Source organism: Lytechinus pictus, chromosome 18 (genome assembly GCF_037042905.1).
Source record: "Lytechinus pictus isolate F3 Inbred chromosome 18, Lp3.0, whole genome shotgun sequence".
NCBI lineage: Eukaryota > Metazoa > Echinodermata > Echinoidea > Temnopleuroida > Toxopneustidae > Lytechinus > Lytechinus pictus.
The window spans coordinates 1,908,396-1,917,555 of NC_087262.1; the positions used below are offsets into that span (position 1 = coordinate 1,908,396).

The 9,160-nt window shown below is 36.4% G+C and overlaps 1 long non-coding RNA gene across 1 annotated transcript; it reads right to left on the bottom strand.

Annotated features, from left to right (window-relative positions):
- Positions 1–521: 521 nt before the first annotated feature.
- LOC129271652 (uncharacterized) lies at positions 522–6,122 on the bottom strand. The gene is made up of 4 exons (XR_010296486.1): positions 6,032–6,122; positions 1,936–2,025; positions 1,347–1,567; positions 522–828 (listed from the first exon to the last, which is right to left on the bottom strand). It is a non-coding gene; the product is annotated as an uncharacterized LOC129271652 (long non-coding RNA).
- Between the last annotated feature and the right edge of the window lie 3,038 nt (positions 6,123–9,160).

Below are 9,160 nucleotides of genomic sequence, written 5' to 3' on the forward strand. Positions count from 1 at the left end.
CGAAAAGCTGGAAAGTAAAAGGATATTAATTCACCAAAATGAAATTATATGATTTAAATTTGACACATTAGGGAGCTGCACATGCCAAGGCAAGTGACTATTTTATGAATAAACAGGTCTTAACCCTAAGAAGACCTGGGGGTGGCGGGGGGGGGGGGGGGGGGCTGAATCAGCCCCCCCCCAGTCTTCTTAGACGTTAAAATAGCCCAGTCTATAGGGTTAAAATTGAAACCATGAGGATTTAAGCATTGATTCTTAATTAAAAAAAAGATAAGTGAGACAATAGACTTGAATAATAAGAATGACCTAAAGTCAGTCCATCTCTTGGCAAAACTGAGTTAAGTATGATACAACTGTTGCTTATTAACCCAACATGTGTGTCATTTATATCCACCCAGAAGTACCTAACCTTTTATCAAACAAGAAAAATATTGTGAATTTGGGTTTTAAAAGCAAGATGGTCATTAGATCACTATTGAAATACAGGAATGCGTGGAAACACCCCAACAACTAAGATTATTTTCTTTGCAAATAAGTAATAAACCTGTCAATTTATTACATCCTGGTGTTACAAGGTACAGGAGTTTATGTCTTGAGATGGTGCTGTCCAAATTGGCTGTGGTACAGTAGCTTTAAAACCTCTAGGAATAGATAGCTGGTGACAGTCAAGAGATGTACGGGATTGAGCAAGCTACCAGTTTTAACTCAGTGTCCATGTTCATGCGTAGATTATGACATGGCCAATGGAATGCGAAATAGCACGCTATCTTGATTGATTGACGAGAGAATGCAGGCAGGAATTCATCAAAAAAGAAGAGCAACGGATACCTGCAGTAAGGATCAAGAACAGAATACATATTTTAAAAATTGCTCTTCAGTATTCTTTCTAGAAATATATCTTCATTGATGTAACAATTAATAGTAATACCCCTTTTACCTGAAGAAGCAAAATGCATTTTCTTTTCGATTTCTCATTTCTCCTGCAATAGAAAATTTTGCAGTTAACTCTTTAAAATTGTCTGATCGTACATATGAAGAGAATCAAATTATAATAAAATTTGACTAACAACAGGACTGAAAAAGGATGAAATACAGTATGTAAGGGCCAAGTTGACTGCATACATACAAGTAAGATCATGTCAGCTTGGGTGAAGTTGCATAACCGCTCATGATGGCTTTAAGCTCACATCGTTATTTTGTATTCATAATGTATTATGACTATTTTGTCTTTATTATGGATTATTTTTACATAAGTTTGATTTGTATTGTATTAAGGAGAAAAAAACAACATACTATTGACAAAAGCTCATTATCATGGGACATTAAGTAGATGGGAAATAACTCACCAACAGCAAACAAATGAAGTGAAGACAATTGTATCAAAGTACTGGAAAAGAACCCTTCCTCAGATATTCACTCCCTGATCCTGTTCTAGCATTCTGGTGATGTGCATGGCCGTTTTCTTGGAGAAGCATACCAGAGTTGAAAAGACTCATCTGTGCACCATTCAAGCATTATTCTCCCCATATCTTGGTCCTCAAGGTGACATTCCAACATGTTCAAGTATCTGTGGGTTAGATAAAGTAAAAAATAAAATTTTAAAATGTGGACGAGTTAAATAATATGGATTGTGGACATGCATTCCGAGATCATCACCTTTTTTGCCATATTCCGAACATCGTCACTCTAAAGGTAAACTGCCTACCCAATCAAAATAATGGAAAGGAAATTACAAATGACTTTAATATGTTCTGCAGTAAGTGTAAAATAATAAGATTACAGTTATCCATCAAACAGGTTTTCATTTATTGTGATAACAAAAAAAGATGGCCCCTAAAATATAATTGGTTACAGTTGGCATAAAATAGGAAACCGATATATCAAGATTTTCTTATGGTTAGAAAATTAATGAAAAAAAAAAAAAATGAAACAAACCTCTCTTTCCATACTCCATACTCAACAATGATGAGTGACGACACTGTTGGAGAACATTAGCCATTTTCAGTATTGTGGCTTAGGTAGTGCCTAATAATGAAGAAATAAAAAGGAAATAAAAATCTTACTATGATATGAATAACAATCAGTAGTAGACTTGATAAATTCTGATATCGTAATACTGTATGATATTTATCTTTATCAAGAATTAGACAGGAATAACTGTTGTTTTGGGGGATTTATTCAACAATTTCTGACATTTTACTATAATCCCAATTGGTAAGCAGAGCCAAAGAAGTTCAGCGGAACAACCAATGTACATAGATAGAGTCGCAGACTGACGCTTTTGGTCTAATCTAGAATCTACTTGTTAGTACAAATAGTAATATTTTGTGTGCTCCTGTTGGTACTTTAAAGGGATTTATTTGATCTAGGGATCAAATAGAAATAATAAACATGCACAATGACTTCAAAATTGTCTACCTGCATGTTAATTAAATGGTAGACCAAAAATTTCAGTCTCTACTCTCTGTATATTGGTTGTTCCGCTGAACTTCTTTGGCTCTACAGTGGGGATGATTGATGGTAGCATTGTCTTTCCGTTAATGTCCACAATCATTATATTAATTATTATGGCATATGAACGTCAAGTTTGACTTTACCTCAATGACCTGAATTTTGCCGGGACCGGCAGGTGCAATAAATACCGTGACTGGGTGAACACCCATCTTTGACGAATAGTGTATTGGATTTAACGTGCATAGGTTGTGACTCTCCTATACACGGGACCAACATTTGCGTCCTTTCCGATGGACGGAGTGTTTTCCAACTGCATTCACACCTGCACTAAATACAGTGATGAGAGTCTGAGACATGCTAACAGGAACACACAATGCTATAGCATCAGATTTTTTGTTAGACAAATTTTGGCTTGAACGGGACCATGGGCGGAAATCCCAGGGGGAGATATGTCCCCCCTACCAAAAATAGTAGGGGGGACACAATATCAAATGTCCCCCCTACTATTTTTGGTCTTTTAAGATGGAGAAAAATGCATCATTAACATTCGAAATAATACATGTATTTTGGACTAAATGACCTTACATTTTGGGTGAAAACCTTTGTTTTGTTTTTTTTTTGCTTGTCAAATTTTCCAGAGTGAATAAAATAAGATGAGGGGGAAACTTGGAAAATAAAAACAATCTTTCATGTCACTATATAAAATTTTCGCTCATGCTTCGCGCTCGCATTATTTGATTGTTGAAATATGTAACGTCTTCATGGCTAATTGCAAACAGTCTTTAACAGGTACCTTTTCCATCAGTTAACCTCTGCTCGCACTTCGCGGTCGTAATATATATTCAGTTGTATATACATCTTTTTCAAGATAACAAACATTGCCCAGAATGTTCAAATTTTAGGAAAAAAATACATAAATTTTCCAAAAAAATTTTGCTCGCGCTTCGCGCGAGCATTATATAAGGACAATGATATCATATATTTATGTTGATTTATAAGAATAAAGCTAAAAAGTGACCATGAGGAGTACTCCTTCAATGAAACAGACAAAAATTACCTTCCACCAGCCGATCAGGGATTAACATATGGCTGAAAATGTTTTCACCCCCCCCCCCATTGGCGAAGGCTGGATCAGCCCGTTGTCCCCCCTACCTGTCGGGACAGATTTCCGCCCATGAGCGGGACTCGAACCCCTCACATTGAGATCTACAATCTTTTCTGAAACATGCGCTCTAACCTACTGAGCTACGCTGCCTCCCAATGTAAACAAAAAAATTGTTAAAGAAAACAATCCCCAGAAACAAAGGTCATTCCAAATAATCTAGATCTATACACAGTACTAGGTGACATAAGTTTTAGAACTTTATAGAAGAGATTAATTCAATTCAATTCAATTCAATTCATTTATTTAACATCCTTTAAAAAACATACAAACATATGTACAGTATACAATAACAAAGAAGTAAAAGAAATTAAATCACAGTACAAGCAATAAAAAATGGTAGAAATATAAAAGAAATGAAAATAAAATGTAGCGGATGTAGGAAGTCAGAAAGGCCATTGACCTGTCAAAGCCGACTCCCTTGATTACTACATTATACGATTAAAAACACAAATAGAATAGTGGCCAAAAACAAACAAACAAACAAAAAAACATTAATTGACATCAACCCCCCCCCCCCATTAGATAGGCAGTTGTAAACTATAGTCAGACAGTTGGTTTTGTTTCAATCTAGGTTTCAATGATGAGAATGTAACAGATAATTTTAAAGTATCGGGTAAATTATTCCACAAGTTTGGTCCTTTATAACGAATTGTAGATTTAGAAAGCGTATAACGAAAGAACGGTATATATAATTTGTTTGAATTTCTCGTTACATAATTATTTATACTGCTATTAAATATAAAATAAGTATTAAAACAAGATGGAAAAGTAGAATTTAAATTGAAATATTTGTACATAAATAAAATAATTTGCGATTCATAAAGTTCATTTAGCTTTAAAATTTTTAACTTAAAAAATAAAATCTGAGTATGAGCTCTAAAAAATGAATTTGTTATTACCCTTATTGCACGTTTTTGAATCACATATATCCTTTGGAATAAGTACTCATTACTCATTAATACAAAAAAAATAAGAAATACAGGGGTCTATAAATTATAATGATGAGTCATGGCCTCACGGGTGCATTTATTTTTTTTTCCAAGAAATATCAACATTCCCAAACACAAAGTCACAGTATTTTTTCTTCTTGGAGGGGGGGAGGGGTTGGGGACATAACTTGATGAGTGGGCAGTTCTTTTTTATAGTTTTATACACAGGCTCCATCATGTGGATCAATCCACCACTATTTTTAACCTGGGTGAATGCCCCCCCCAAAAAAAATGAGTAATCATTCTATCATAACCTTGTTCATTGATTGAGTGATGAGTAATGACTCAAAAATTGAAATAAAGAAAACATCAAACTTTAAAGTAAACTTTCAGGTCACTTTACTTAGCTTGTCTTTGCGATGCCAGTGACCGAGTGAGTTTTGCAGTTGCCATACCGTAATTACTATACTCTAGTCATTTATGATAACCCTGCCCTGGCCAGCATGGCCATAGGCATAGCTACATTGGCGGCGGAAGCCAAAAAATTAAGGGGGGGGGCCACCTGAAATTTTTGGATGGACACGGAAAAAATTTGACAAGCCCAAAAAAAGGCAGCGTAGCTCAGTCGGTTAGAGCGCATGTTTCGGATAAGATCGTAGATCTCAACCGTACGTGACTCGTGAGGGGTTTGAGTCCCGCTCATGCCGAAACGCGTCTAACAAAAAAATCTGATGCTATTTAGCGTTGTGTGTTAGCGTGCCTCACCACTGTATTCAGTGCAGATGTGAATGCAGTTGGAAAGCACTCCGTCCATCGGAAAGGACGCAAATGTTGGTCCCATGTATAGGAGAAACCCAACCTATGCACGTTAAATCCAATACACCGTCACTATTCGTCAAAGAGTACGGTAGGGTGTTCACCCGGTTGCACCTGCCGGTCTCGGCAAAATTCAGGTCAAGTCAATATTGACATTCATATGCCATAATAATCAAAATAATGATTGTGGGCATTAACGGAAAGACAAGACAAAAAAAAAGGTTATAGGGGCCTAAACCTAAATTTTAGGAGGGGATCGCAAAAAAATTTGACAAGCAAAAAAAAAAAGTCATCAACCTAAATTTTAGGGGGGACAGGTCCCCCCCCCCCCGCCTATCCAATGGCCCATGCCATGCAGATCTAAGGACATTAATTATCATGATATTGGGAACACCGTTCACTTCATTTACAGCAGTTTTCCTGAACGCGGTCGATCGTGATCCTTGGAGTGTGTATGGACAGACTGCACAGGACAGTCAGTCAGTCACACACAAAATTGAACGTATGGGACTGTGTCATTACTTCATGCTGTAACTCTTGATGTAAGACTTCCGCATCATCAGGTATTCCGAATCATATTCTGATATTTCGCGTTGGCACAGATGAATGAAAAATCAGCCGAAGGCTCTACAATGATCAAAACTCTTACGTCAAAATGCATACTTACGGTTTTGTTCGAAGATGTGAAGATAAATACGGCATTACGACCCCCTTCCCGTCCATATCGTCGGCTCGTTCTCGCGATGCAGAAAATAAAACAATTATTGTACATGTTGATAATCTGCTAGCTGATTGGTCAAAATCAGTGGGCTAATTTAGCCCACGATTTAGCCCATGGCCAAAGGGGTGGCTAAATTTGTGACGTCAAATGACGCGATTTAGCCCACGATTTAGCCCGGGCTAAGTTAGCCGAGCTTCGAGAAATGCAAAATTTAGCACCATGGGCTAAATGACGTCAAATGACGCGATTTAGCACCATGGGCTAAGTTAGCCACCCTTCGAGAATTCAGGCCTTACAGTTTATTTGAGTGGTTAGTCCTTTGGAACTTGCAAAGCTAAGGCTGTTATGCTAAATTAATATGAGTGAGATAATTTTTGGTTTCTTAGGCAAATTTCATGAGTTACTAAATTGAAATTTAATGCATGAGTGAACAGAAATTGTAATTTCAGTGTAGCTTATTCATCTTGTGGACCTCAGTAGTGTGTTAGTGAGAGTCAGAGTAATGTGATGGTACCTGTTACAAGCAAGAGGGCGAGATATGGTAAGACTTGGTTAAAAGGGCATTTCTCTTCTTTTTGTCCTTTTACAAATTAAAAGTCATATACCCCCCTCCACCTCCATTTCCCAGGCTCCCCCCTCTCTCTCCCTGTCTCACTTCCTGGATTGTAGCCTATTCAAAACTTAACTGCCAAGTGACCGGTGGCTGATAGTCATTTTGTTTTTCATTGAATGATTACCAAGAAATTAACTGATTATGATGATTTATGAAATAATTTATTGAAAAAAGCTTAATGTTTGATTGATCACATTGCACATTGAATTATTGATAAATTGTTGATTAAATGATTGATAAGAAAAAGTTGATGCCCCAATTCAGAATTTATAATTAATTTTAAATCAACATTCGGTTCTGGACTTCACGTGTACATGACAATCAGTCTCTCAACAGGAGGGGAGGGCGGGAGAGAGAGGGGGGGGGGGGGCTAAATGTTCCGTTGACCTTTATCCCATCAACGTACTTCACCTACTTTCTGTACTATTCTGTTGACTCTCATGAACACATTGCTGAGATCCACATGAAATTTAATTGCATTTCATCATCACTCATGCATTAAATTTCAATATTGATCATTAATTCATCACAAAACCCTCAACTTTGTAAGTTCCAAACAAAAAACCTGAAAGAAATTGGAAGGCTAATTCTGGCCCAGCCTAATTTTCATACCCTTTGTTTCAGTGGGCAGTGCTCGCTCAAGCATGAAAAGTTTTCTATCTTTTTGGTGTCCTTTCAAAGTTGACTTCATTGGCTTCCATAATCCATATATAAGTGTTTTCCCCTAAAGTTATATATGTTTTATTTGGCAGCCATTTCAAAAGTGTATAGTTTTTTTGGACGCACTGTATAGCTGTGCAGTAGATAAAGTCTTTATCATAAAGATACAGTATGACAGTCATGCATTATCTCTAACAATGATTGTAAACATGTTTGTAAAGCTTCCATTGATAGTAGAAACCCCAGTTTCCTTATTTCTAAAATGCTATTCCATTTTATACATTCTGTGTTCTTTGGTAATTTGTAGAAAACATGATTAAGCATTTGTTTATAATGAAAATCTAAGAAATGTACCATAAGTTTTCACGCAGATAAAGCTTGGCAAAAATAAAAACTGCAAACAACTTTGAGGACAGATTTTTAACTCATTATTTAATGCTTTGATTTTAATTAATTCCCATTTATTTTTTGAAATTCCTTTTTTTTGCCTGGGGACACTATTCAAATACTGTATCTTGCTCTTGTGAACTGTTTCACAAAACTGCAAGTTGGTATTTTTCCTTCTGCCCAGGAAGTTCAGTTGTATTCTGATGTCAAGTCCTCTGCTTTTAAAGTTGCAATTTAACTTAATATGGATAGCCAATTGTGACAAATCTTTCATGTTACAGATTCAATTTAACAGCTCATTTACCATTGAAATAATTCAGAACTATCTGGAAATAGTAACTAAAACAGTTTTCTTTATCGCTAAAGCATGTAGCGAAAGAGCAAAGTGAACATTGGAAATATAGGCCTACAAAGATACTAATTGTACAGACTACAGAGTTAGACCATGACCTTAGTTTAACTGGATTCTGAATATGGGTCTTAATGTCAAGGGAATGTAGGATAAGACCATGCAGGATGAGACCGAATGGAAAGTTGGCAATGTGGGCGTAGACCAAGTAGCATTTTATATTTATTTTGACCTTTTTCACAAAACTGAAAGTTTGTAGGCAGTAGGCTAGGCAGGAAGTTTAAACATGCAGATTAACGGGTACTTTGCATACTCTCAACAAAGAAGTGCCAGGTTATCAGTAAATATTTTATGTTTATATTTGACTCCAGATAGTCACATGAGTCATACATGTCCCAGAAAAAATACCACATTAGCTCATCCTTTTTGAATGGAAAGAAGATTTTTTTTTTGTCTGTGAAAATCATTAGTTGTTTCAGTCACTTAATAAAATAACTCCTTTTGACATTGCAACCTGCCCTAATGTAGGTGGGTCGCACCCTTTCTATAGTTTTTACCACTATGCTTAAAAAATTCTTAAGAAAATTAAAGGAATTCATTATTTCAAACCTTTCAAGCCGCACCTGGGGGTGTTTCACAAAGATTAAAGTATGATTTAGGTCGCACTTAAATGCCGACGCATGTATGATATGCAACGCACGATCTTATTGATCAATATGCACTAGTGCGCATCCTCTTGGCATGATCTGACCAATACTGTAGTGTTATGCCTTTTTACCGCATGCAACCAAGGAGAATGTGATATCTCCTTGATGCAACCAGACATTTAAGTGCGACTCTAACTCATACTTAAAATCTTTGTGAAACACCCCCCAGATTTATTTCAGGGACTTTAATGTTTTGGTAAACACCACCTTGAAGTCACCTTGTCAGATTGAACTTTAAACAGATCTATTTACTGATAGCTTTGTGTACAGTAGTATCAGTTCTTCCTGAATGTAAACAAACCCATTGAATCCAGATGTCCTTCACTGCTTTGACCAAGGAGATCTCCTTGCTTTGACCT